This window comes from Rhinoderma darwinii, chromosome 10, assembly GCF_050947455.1.
Source record: "Rhinoderma darwinii isolate aRhiDar2 chromosome 10, aRhiDar2.hap1, whole genome shotgun sequence".
NCBI lineage: Eukaryota > Metazoa > Chordata > Amphibia > Anura > Rhinodermatidae > Rhinoderma > Rhinoderma darwinii.
The window spans coordinates 70696988-70708999 of record NC_134696.1 but is presented as its reverse complement, the minus strand read 5'-3'; positions in this window follow the sequence as shown (position 1 = coordinate 70708999).

The window sequence follows — 12012 nt, the reverse complement described above, 5'->3', positions numbered from 1 at the left end:
GTTATACGAGAGATTTGAGGTGCACTCAGTGGAGCAGACACTGAGAAGGTTGATGAGGTGGAAGGATAGGAGGAAGTAGTAGCATTCGGATATAACTGACATTTTGTATTGGATCTAGTTTGTACTGTACTACGTTTGGAGGAATTAAATCTGTTGTTGGTGTTTTTACGTTTAGTACCCAGTTTAAAACTGGGAGATCGTATGGTATCGTCAGTACCAGAAACCTCAGAATCGGAAAAGTCTGTGAAGACTTGTACCCGTTTACGAACAAACTGTGGTTGTATCTTGTATGTATACACTTGACCAATATCAAAATCTCTGCGATCCCTGATATATTTACGGTGCTTTCTCTCCTTTATCTCAGTTTGTAATTTCTCGATATTTTTTTGTAGTTGAATTTCACAATTGTTGAATTCACTTAGGGAATTGAATCCCTGAATATCACCAATTTCCTTCTCAAGTTGCTGTGCAGTTTTATTGTACTCTCGTTTTTCAAAATCTAGGATATATTGTAATAATTTTAGGGAACTTTCAGTCAAAAGCTCTTCCCAGCCTTTAATAAATTCTGGGTCACTACGATAGGAGTTTGGGGTAATGTTTATACGTAAGCCCCTATATACAATTTTTTGCTGTATATATGTCTCCAGGCTCCAGTCTTTACCAATTGACCTACTGACTATAGATAAGATATACTTATTGCTTAGCCTAGTCTAGACTACATTGTTAATTGACACATCGGCCTGTCCGTCACTTCGTCGGACATATTGTACACTATAGATGGCTACTTGAACTGTGTTAGCTCTTTAAACTGTCTAACAATACCTGTACCGTGCGGGCATTATGGGCTTGGTATCTCGGCTTCGCTGACTGCCGGCCTCTTTTGCCTAGACGACCTACTGTGTCATCATCACGAGTTAGCTCCACTCATTCCCCACCACATAAATATTTTTATTGCCACTATGTCAGCCCCTGACATTTGGGAATTTGTCTATCACTCTATCTTTTCCCAATACGCATGTCCATTGAGCTTAATAGCTCCACGGCAAATTACTCTATCACCTGTTTTTGCCCTCATACGCATGCGCGTTTTGCTATGCTCTCATTGGGTACATAGGGTGGCCGCTTATTGGTGGTGTGGCATGCCCGTCACGGAACGGGGGGCTCGTTCTCTGCTCACTCTGTGATTGGCCCTACGCCAATCAATAGAACATGTGGAGCAACTCCATTACATATTTAAACAGGGCCATCTCGCCGCGCGCTGTCATTAGCCCCGATACCCCTGAAGACGCTACTTCGTAGCGAAACATGTCGGGGGGGCTTCTAATCTAATTTTAACACGTGTCCTGCTGACTCTGAGAATTGAACGGTTGGTCTGGTGCTGCGTGCTGCAGCCGTCAGCTCCAGGCTTTCTATACCTTGCACTAAGCTGATTGTAGTCAGCAACGGACTCTAAATTTTAAATTATATGTAGTCTGTCCTTCTTTGCATAAATTTAATAAATACTTGTTATTTTCTAATTGTTAGTTGGAAAACAGGGCTTCTGTTGCCGGCAGGCAATACATTTATTTCAATTTAACCAATACGCCCACCAACTATAGGGGTCCTCCCCCTTGTGTGTATCAAAGAAGTGACCTGTCACTTCTTCGGCCGTAATTGGAGCCGTTATTCATTGACTCCAATGAATAGCAGCGCTAATTACGGCCGTAATGGACGCGGCGTTCAAGCGCCTGCACATGCCGGTACGGCTGAAATTACGGGGATGTTTTCAGGCTGAAACATCCCCGTAATTTCAGCCGTAACGGACGCCCTCGTGTGAACATACCCTAACATGTCCTGCCACATACAGCTGTTATATTCCTAATTCTGTACCATGATATGGGAATGATATTTTTTTTTTGGGGAGGATCTCTAATAATCGAGCTGTTCCTTATCAATACACCATGGGCTTTGTTACAGTTTTGTTCGGGTTCTTACTGGAACTACTACACCCAACAATTGTTCTGGAAATACTGACATCATTTTGTGGATTAGTGATCCTTTACTGTTCCTATAGATGGTTTTGGACACTGCCCCTTTATATATACTTTAACTGATTGGTTGTTTTGTGCACGTAGCGGTTCCTACCTTGCCGGTCAGGGGCCTGTTATGGTGTACCATGTCACTTGGCACGTTCGCCCCTCATATAGGGATTGATAAAGCTAAAGAGACGTTGTGCAACCAGTCACTGAAAAAAAGCTTGTCACGACAGGTGTTCTTCTATCTAGTGAACAAACTCGAGTTTGCCACCGAGTTAGATAAATTTTCCTCAATTTTCTTGAAGATATTGCCCGTCACTCCAGTACAGTTTGTTTTTTCTTCTCTGACCGATTTTATATTAAAACAGACAGCTGTCCACAATGACATCCTAATGGCACAGATGCGGGACAACTGATTCTTTAGCAAGACATAGTCATAAGTACAGGCAAATATTGCGAGATGCATCTGTTATGAATAGACTGCTCCACTTCTCTTTTGTATGCCACACACATTTAGAGCAGAGCAGGAGAATAGTCAGTCAAGCCAGGGTCAATATGAAGCAGAAGACAAGAAGTAAGCAGCAGCAGCAGGGCCAGGAAACAGACTGAAAGAATCACAGGCAAAGGAGGAGCAGGAAGTGAAGGTATAAATAGACAGAGGGCGGGAGCTAGCTCTGTCTGGCCAGGCTGTGATAGGCTCTCCCACTCCTCAGCCTCCCAGGCTGATTGGTGGAAGAAGGGGTCACTCGACCAGACTTAGGAGCAGGTGCAGAGTGAGTAACCACGGGCGTCGACACAAAAGCTGAGTCCGGCAGATCCTTTACAGTACCCCCCCTTTTATGAGGGGCCACTGGACCCTTTCTAGGTGGACCTGGCTTATAGGGGAACCGAAGCTGGAATCTCCTGAGCAATACTGCAACATGCACATCCCGGGCGGGTACCCAAGTCCTCTCCTCAGGCCCGTATCCCCTCCAATGGACCAGGTACTGGAGAGAGCCCTGGACCATCCTGCTGTCCACAATCTTGGCCACCTCGAATTCTACCCCTTCAGGGGTGAGAACAGGGACCGGAGGTTTCCTCGAGGGAGCCAAGGACGGGGAGCAGCGTTTCAGGAGGGAGGCATGAAACACGTTGTGTATTCGAAAAGACGGAGCTAACTCCAGTCGGAAGGAGACAGGGTTAAGGACTTCAATGACCTTGTACGGCCCTATATACCTGGGAGCAAATATTTTGGACGGGACTTTTAGGCGCAAATTTCTTGAAGACAGCCACACCAGATCCCTGACCGCAAACAAGGGGTTAGCAGAACGTCTTCTATCTGAATGGGTCTTTTGTATGCTCTGAGACACCTCTAGGTTCTTCTGAACCTGGGCCCAGACTGTGCACAGTTCCAGATGAACGACATCTACCTCAGGGTTGTTGGAACCACCAGGTGAAACGGAGGAGAACCGTGGATTGAACCCAAAATTACAGAAAAAGGGGGAGACCCCTGACGAGTTACTGACCCGGTTATTAAGGGAAAATTCAGTGAGGGAAATGAAGGAGACCCAATCATATTGACAGTCAGAGATAAAAACCTTAAATATTGTTCTAGAGACTGAATACTCCTCTCAGTTTGGCCATTAGTTTTAGGATGGAAGGCCGAGGAGAAGGACAGATCAATCTCCAACTTTTTACAGAAGGCTCTCCAAAACAATGAAACAAATTGTACCCCTCTGTCAGAAACAATATTGACAGGAACCCCATGGAGATGCAGGATGTGTTTGATAAACAAGGTAGCTAACGTCTTAGCATTGGGTAGTTTCTTGAGGGGCACAAAGTGGCACATCTTACTGAAGTGGTCCACTACCACCCATACCACCGACTTGCCTTGAGATGGAGGCAGATCGGTGATAAAATCCATGGAGATATGGGTCCAAGGTCTCTGGGGAATGGGCAAAGAACATAGTAAGCCCGCTGGTCGGGACCTGGGAGTCTTGGACCTAGCACAAATTTCACAAGCGGCGACGTAGACCTTAACGTCTTTAAGCAACCCAGGCCACCAATAGTCTCTGGCAATGAGGTGCTTGGTACCCAGGATGCATGGATGGCCAGATATTGCAGAGTCATGATTTTCCCTGAGTACCCTTAGCCGGAATTGCAGGGGAACAAACAGCTTGTTCTCAGGAAGGTTCCCGGGAGCTGAGCCTTGATCAGCCGCAATTTAGAAGACTAAGTCAGAATCAACAGAGGAAATGATTACACCTGGGGGCAAAACACAAGCAGGATCTTCCTCCGAAGGAGGGCTGGCCATGAAGCTATGCGACAGTGCATCAGCCTTAATATTTTTAGACCCAGCCCTATAGGTGACCAAAAAGTTAAATCTAGTAAAAAATAACGCCCATCGAGCTTGTCTCGGGTTTAGCCTCCGGGCAGATTCTAGGAAAACCAGATTCTTGTGGTCGGTAAGGACCGTTACCTGGTGCCTAGCCCCCTCCAGGAAGTGGCGCCACTCTTCAAATGACCATTTAATAGCTAAGAGTTTGTGGTTGCCAATGTCGTAGTAACTCTCAGTGGGCGAGAACTTCCTGGAGAAGTAGGCACAGGGACGGAGATGGGTGAGGGACCTGGTACCCTGGGACAAGACAGCACCCACTCCCACCTCAGAGGCGTCAACCTCCACGATAAATGGCTCTATTTGGTTAAGCTGAATCAACACTGTAGCCGAGATAAAGCACTTCTTAAGGATCTCAAAAGCCTGGACCGCCTCCGGAGGCCAACGGAGTAGATCAGCACCTTTGCGAGTGAGATCCGTAAGAGGCTTAGCGATGACCGAGAAGTTAGCAATAAATCTCCTGTAATAATTAGCAAACCCCAGGAAGCACTGTAACGCCTTCAGGGAGGCAGGTTGGACTCATTCCGCCACAGCCTGAACCTTGGCAGGGTCCATGCGGAATTCATGAGGAGTGAGGATTTGACCCAAAAATGGTATCTCCTGCAGCCCAAACACACATTTTTCGGTTTTAGCAAACAGTTTGTTTTCCCGAAGGGCCTGGAGCACCTTCCTGACATGCTCAATGTGGGAGGACCAGTGCTTGGAAAACACTAGGATGTCATCAAGGTACACTACAAGAAATACCCACAGGTAGTCTCTTAAAATCTAATTTATGAAATTCTGGAAGACCGCGGGAGCATTACACAACCCAAAGGGCATGACGAGGTATTCGAAATGACCTTCGGGCGTGTTAAACGCAGTCTTCCACTCATCCCCCTCTTTGATGTGGATAAGGTTATAAGCCCCCCGTAGATCAAACTTAGAGAACCATTGGGCCCCCTGTACCTGATTGAAGAGATCAGGAATCAAAGGAAGGGGATACTGGTTCCTTACTGTGACCTTATTCAAATTTCGGTAATCAATGCACGGCCTAAGACCACCATCCTTCTTCCCTACGAAGAAGAAGCCAGCACCTACCGGCGAAGTAGAGGGGCAAATGTAACCCTTGGCCAGGCATTCCTGGATATACTCTCTCATGGCTTCACGTTCGGGACAAGAGAGTTTAATTATCCTACCCTTAGGGAGCTTAGCTCCTGGTACCAAATCGATTGCGCAATCGTATTCTCTATGAGGAGGTAACGCTTCAGAGGCCTTTTTAGAAAAAACATCAGCGAAGTCCTGAATAAACTCAGGTAGAGTGTTCACCTCCTCAGGGAGAGAAATAAAATTAACAGAAAAACATGACGTCATGCATTCATTACCCCATTTGGTGAGATCCCAGTATTCTAGTTAAACGTGGGATTATGCAACTGCAACCAGGGAAGGCCTAAAACCAAATAGGACGATAATCCCTGCATAACCAGTACAGAGCACTGCTCCAAATGCATGGAGCCAACAAGGAGTTCAAAAACAGGGGTATGCTGCGTAAAATAACCATTAGCAAGTGGAGTGGAGTCAATACCCACTACCGGAACAGGTTTAGACAAATCAATCAATGGCATAGCTAGAGACATAGCAAATTCCACAGACATAATATTAGCAGAAGACCCTGAATCCACGAAGGCACTGCCGGTAGCAGACCTACCACCAAAAGAGACCTGAAAGGGAAGCAAGAAAGATCTTAGGATTAGGTTTCATATTTACGGGAAATACCTGTGCGCCCAAGTGACCTCCCCGATGATCACTTAGGCGCAGAAGTTCTTCCGGCTGCTTATTCTTACGCCTAGGACAGTTGTTCACTTGAATCTTGTCCTACCCACAGTAGAAGCAGAGACCATTCTTCCTGCGGAAGTCTCTACGTTGTTGGGGGGACACGGAGGCCCCGAGTTGCATAGGTACATCCGAGTCTTCCGTGGAAGAACGAAGCAACGGAACCTCAGGAGGCATCATGGGGGAGTCAGAGGAGAAGGCACAAAAACGTTCAAGTCGTCGTTCCCTGAGACGTCAGTCAAGTCGTACCGCTAAAGCCATAACCTGATCTAGGGAGTCAGAAGAGGGATAGCTAACTAGCAGGTCTTTCAGGGCGTTCGACAGACCCAATCTAAACTGGCACCTCAAGGCAGGGTCATTCCACCGAGAAGCTACACACCACTTCCTAAAGTCAGAACAATACTGCTCAACAGGTCTCTTACCCTGACGTAAGGTCACCAGCTAACTCTCGGCAGAGGCAGTCTTGTCAGTCTCGTCATAAATGAGCCCGAGAGCAGAAAAGAAAAGATCAACGGAGGAAAGTTCAGGGGCGTCAGGAGCCAAGGAGAAGGCCCATTCTTGGGGCCCGTCCTGGAGCCGGGACATAATTATACCCACTCGCTGGCTCTCAGAACCTGAGGAGTGGGGCTTTAAGTGAAAACAGAGCCTACAACTCTCCCGAAAAGAGAAAAAAGTCTTCCGGCCCCCTGAGAACCGGTCAGGCAACTTGAGGTGGGGTTCAAGAGGTGAGGTGGGGGGCACTACCAGGGTAGCATCATGCAGGTTGTCCCTCTGAGCCAGGGCTTGGACCTGTAGGTAGAGGCCCTGCATTTGCTGAGCCAGGGTCTCAAGGGGGTCCATAGTTGTGTCAGGGACCAGGGTAGACTAGGTATATGGGCCTGTGATTATGTAATGGCGGGGTAGGGATACAGAAAGGTGAGCCCTAATCTACCCGCCACTCAGTCTCTGCCTACTTGCAACGGCCCGTCCTAAGCGACGGCGTACAACTGGGCGACGGTCCCTACGCTCACTAAGTGCACGACAGACAAACAGACAAGGGAAACGGAGCTAAGGGAAATGGGGCTGTTGGTGAACGAGCCGAGTCAAACCAGGAGTGGACGAGGTACAAAACGCAGAGCAGGAGAATAGTCAGTCAAGCCAGGGTCAATATGAAGCAGAAGACAAGTAGTAAGCAGCAGCAGGGCCAGGAAACAGACTGAAAGAATCACAGGCAAAGGAGGAGCAGGAAGTGAAGGTATAAATAGACAGAGGGCGGGAGCTAGCTCTGTCTGGCCAGGCTGTGATAGGCTCTCCCACTCCTCAGCCTCCCAGGCTGATTGGTGGAAGAAGGGGTCACTCGACCAGACTTAGGAGCAGGTGCAGAGTGAGTAACCACGGGCGTCGACACAGAAGCTGTTTCAGGCAGATCCTTTACATCTGACGTGTCATTTTGTATGGTAATAACTCTGGAATGCTTTTACCTATCCAAGCGATTCTGAGATGTTTTCTCGTGACATATTGTACTTTATGTTAGTGAAATAATTTGGTCAATAAATTCATTGCTTATATTTGAAAAACAACAAAATTTAAAGAAAATGTGTAAAAATTATGAGTTTTCTCATTTTAAATGTATCTGCTTGTAAAACAGATAGTAATACCACATAAAATAGTTACTATTTCACATATTCCATATGTCAGCTTTATATTTGAATCATTTTTTTAACATTATTTTATTTTTCTAGGACATTACAAGGCTTAGAACTTTAGCAGCAATTTCTCACATTTTCAAGAAATTGTCAAAAGGATATTTTTCAAGGACCAGTTCAGTTCCGAAGTGGCTTTGAGGGCCTTATGTGCTAGATAGACCCCATAAATCACCCCATTTTAAAAACCGCACCCTCAGGCTGGATTCACACGAGCACATTACGTCCGTAATTGACGGACGTATTTCGGCCGCAAGTCCCGGACCGAACACAGTGCAGGGAGCCGGGCTCCTAGCATCATACTTATGTACGATGCTAGGAGTCCCTGCCACGCTGCCGGACAACTGTCCCGTACTGAAAACATGATTACAGTACTGGACAGTTGTCCGGCATCGAGGCAGGGACTCCTAGCATCGTACATAACTATGATTCTAGTAGCCCGGCTCCCTGTACTGTGTTCGGTCTGGGACTTGCGGCCGAAATACGTCCGTCAATTACGGAAGTAATGTGCTTGTGTGAATCCAGCCTCAAAGTATTCAAAACGGCATTTCACAGGAATTAAAGCAAAGTAGAGGGGAAATTTACAAATTATTTTTTTTTTTTATGAAATTAATTAGTAATAAAAAAAATTCTGTGACACAGAAGGTTTTACCAGAGAAACACAACTCAATATTTATTGCCCAGATTCTGCAGTTTTTAGAAATACCCAACATGTGGCCCTAGTGTTGTAATGGACTGAAACACAGGCCTCAGAAGCAGAGGAGCTCCTAGAGGATTTTGGGGCCTCCTTATTTTAGAATATATTTTAGGCACCATGTCAGGTTTGAAGAGGTCTTGTGGTGCCAAAACAGTGGAAACTCCTCAAAAGTGACACGGTTTTGGAAACGACATACCTCAAGAAATGTATCTAGGTGTATAGTTAGATTCTTGACCACACAGGTCTTTTGCTATATTTATTGGAGTTTGTTTGTAAAAATAAAAATCTACTTCTTTTCTGAAAAAAATCTAAAAACATTTTTTTTTTACAAGTAATAAAGGATAAAAAGCACACCAACACTTGTAAAGCTATTTCTCCCGATTACGGCAATACCCCATATGTGGTAATAAACTGCTGGTTGGACCCACGGCAGAGCTCAGAAGGGAAGGAGCGCCATTTGGATTTTGGAGCGCAGATTTAGCTGGATTGGTTTTCAGTGCCATTTCGCGTTTGTAACGTCCAGGTGGGATCAAACAGTGGAAACCACGCCTTAAGGAATTCTTCTAGGGGTATTGTTAGCATTTTGACCCCACAGTTTTTTTTCCTGAATTTAGTGGAATTAGACTGTGAAAAGGAAAATCTACTTTTTTTTCTGAAAAAACATAGTAATGTTTAATTTTTGCAATGAATAAAGGATAAAAAGAACCCCAAAATTTGTAAAGCAATTTCTCCTAATTATTTTAATACGCCATACATGGTAATAAACTGGTGTTTAGACCCACAACAGGGCTCAGAAGGGAAGGAGCAATATTTGGCTTTTGGAGCTCAAATTTAGCTGGAATAGCTTTTTGGTGTCTTGTCGCATTTGCAAAGCCCCAGAGGTACCAAAACAGTAGAAACACCCCAAAAATGACACAATTTGGGAAACTAAACCACTTAAGGAATCTATCTAGGGGTAAAGTGAGCATTTAGACCCCACAGGTCTTTTGCAGAATTTATTAGAATTAGGCCGTGAAAATTAATATCAACATTTTTTTCCACAAAAATGTGGAATATTTTCATTTTCACAAAGGATAACGGAGAAAAAGCACCCCAACATTTGTAAAGCAAGTTCTCCCAAGCACAGCAATACCCCACAAGATCATAAATCGTTTTTAATTAGAAATTAATTAACCCTTTCAGGACTGATCCTTTTTTTGCTTTTTCATTTTAGTTTTTCCCTTCCCGCTTTACAAGAGCCATAACTTTTTTATTTTTCCGTCAGTAGAGTGGTGTGAGGGCTTTTCTTTTGTGGGAGGAGTTGTCGTTTCTAGTGACACCATTTAAAGTACCATTTAATGTACTGGGAAACTGAAAATACAATTCTTTGCAGGCTGAAATTGAAAATAGCTGCAATTCCTCCATATTGTTTTGCGGTAAAAACTACAACGTAAATTTTTTCTGAGACTTAATACGATTAAGGGGATACCAAATTTATATAGTTTTTTTTATTTTACAAAGTAAAAACTATTTGTTAAAAAAAACAACGTTTTGTTTCACCACCGAGAGCCATAACTTTTTTTATTTTTCAGTCGATTAAGTGGTGTGAGGGCTTATTTTTTGTAGGATGAGCTGTAGTTTTTATTGATACCATTTTTTTGTACGTACAACTTTTTGATCACTTTTTTTAACATTTTTTTAAGAGCTAAGGTGACCAAAAAACAGCGATTTTGGCGTTTTAAAATCTTTATTTTTTCCGATGTTCGCCGTGCGAGTTAAATAATGGTATATTGTAATAGTTCTGATTTCTACGGATGCAGCAATACCAATTTTGTTTATTTTTATTATTTTTTACATTACTTTAGAGGAAAAATGGGAAAGGTTTTTCTTTTTGGAATTAAAGTTATTATTAGTGAAAAAATATATCCCCCTAGGACCTGTAGTATAATGTCATTTTTACAGGCTCCTGTAACAGCGTGATCGCTGTTCCTGTCCATTAGTCCCGGGTGTCAGCTGTAATACACAGCTGATACCTGCAGCATATGGATCAGGGCACAGCGCATGAGCCCGCTGCATATATAACCCCTCGCACCATTACATGCTATTAAGTCATGGTGTGCGAAGGGGTTAATGCGCAGCAGATGGTGCAAAGTGAACATTTTTATTTTCCACTGATATGCCATTTAATGCACAATATTTTGTGCTCAATTTGTGCCACTGAAGACAAATACCTCATACAAAGTTGAGCGGGTTCTCCCGGGTATAAGATGTCATATATGTGGAAGTAAACTGCTGTTTGGGCACGCTGTAGGGCTCAGAAGCAAGGGAACGCCATTTGGCTTTTGGAGTGCACATTTTGCTTGGTAAGGTGAAATTCACACGAACGCAAAAAATGCAGCGTTTTGCGCGCATTGCAGTTCTGTGTGTCATAAGTGTTTGGTGCATGGTTGCGTGATTTTCACACATATGCCATCCTTTTGACACGCTTTTTGATGCTTAGAAACTGCAATGAATGTGGTGCTTTTTTTTCCCTTCATTTATTTAACTGTAGCGCGAATCACATGCGGCAGACGGAAGTGAATCCGTGTGCCGTGCGTGGTTTTCACGCACCCATTGACTTCAGGTTAATTTTACCAGTGAGAGATAGATTATATTTAAAAAAAAACAGAAGATCACATAGTCAAAATTATATATATTTATTTGCATTGTTCACAGAGAAATAAGTATTTGATCCCCTACCAACCATTAAGAGTTCAGCCTCCTCCAGACCAGTTACACGCTCCAAATCAACTTGGTGCCTGCATTAAAGACAGCTGTCTTAAATGGTCACCTGTATAAAAGACTCCTGTCCACAGACTCAATTAATCAGTCTGACTCTAACCTCTACAACATGGGCAAGACCAAAGAGCTTTCTAAGGATGTCAGGGACAAGATCATAGACCTGCACAAGGCTGGAATGGGCTACAAAACCATAAGTAAGACGCTGGGTGAGAAGGAGACAACTGTTAGTGCAATAGTAAGAAAATGGAAGACATACAAAATGACTGTCAATCGACATCGATCTGGGGCTCCATGCAAAATCTCACCTCGTGGGGTATCCTTGATCCTGAGGAAGGTGAGAACTCAGCCGAAAACTACACGGGGGGAACTTGTTAATGATCTCAAGGCAGCTGGGACCACAGTCACCAAGAAAACCATTGGTAACACATTACGCTGTAATGGATTAAAATCTTGCAGTGCCCGCAAGGTCCCCCTGCTCAAGAAGGCACATGTACAGGCCTATCTGAAGTTTGCAAATGAACATCTGGATGATTCTGAGAGTGATTGGGAGAAGGTGCTGTGGTCAGATGAGACTAAAATTGAGCTCTTTGTCATTAACTCAACTCGCCGTGTTTGGAGGAAGAGAAATGCTGCCTATGACCCAAAGAACACCGTCCCCACTGTCAAGCATGGAGG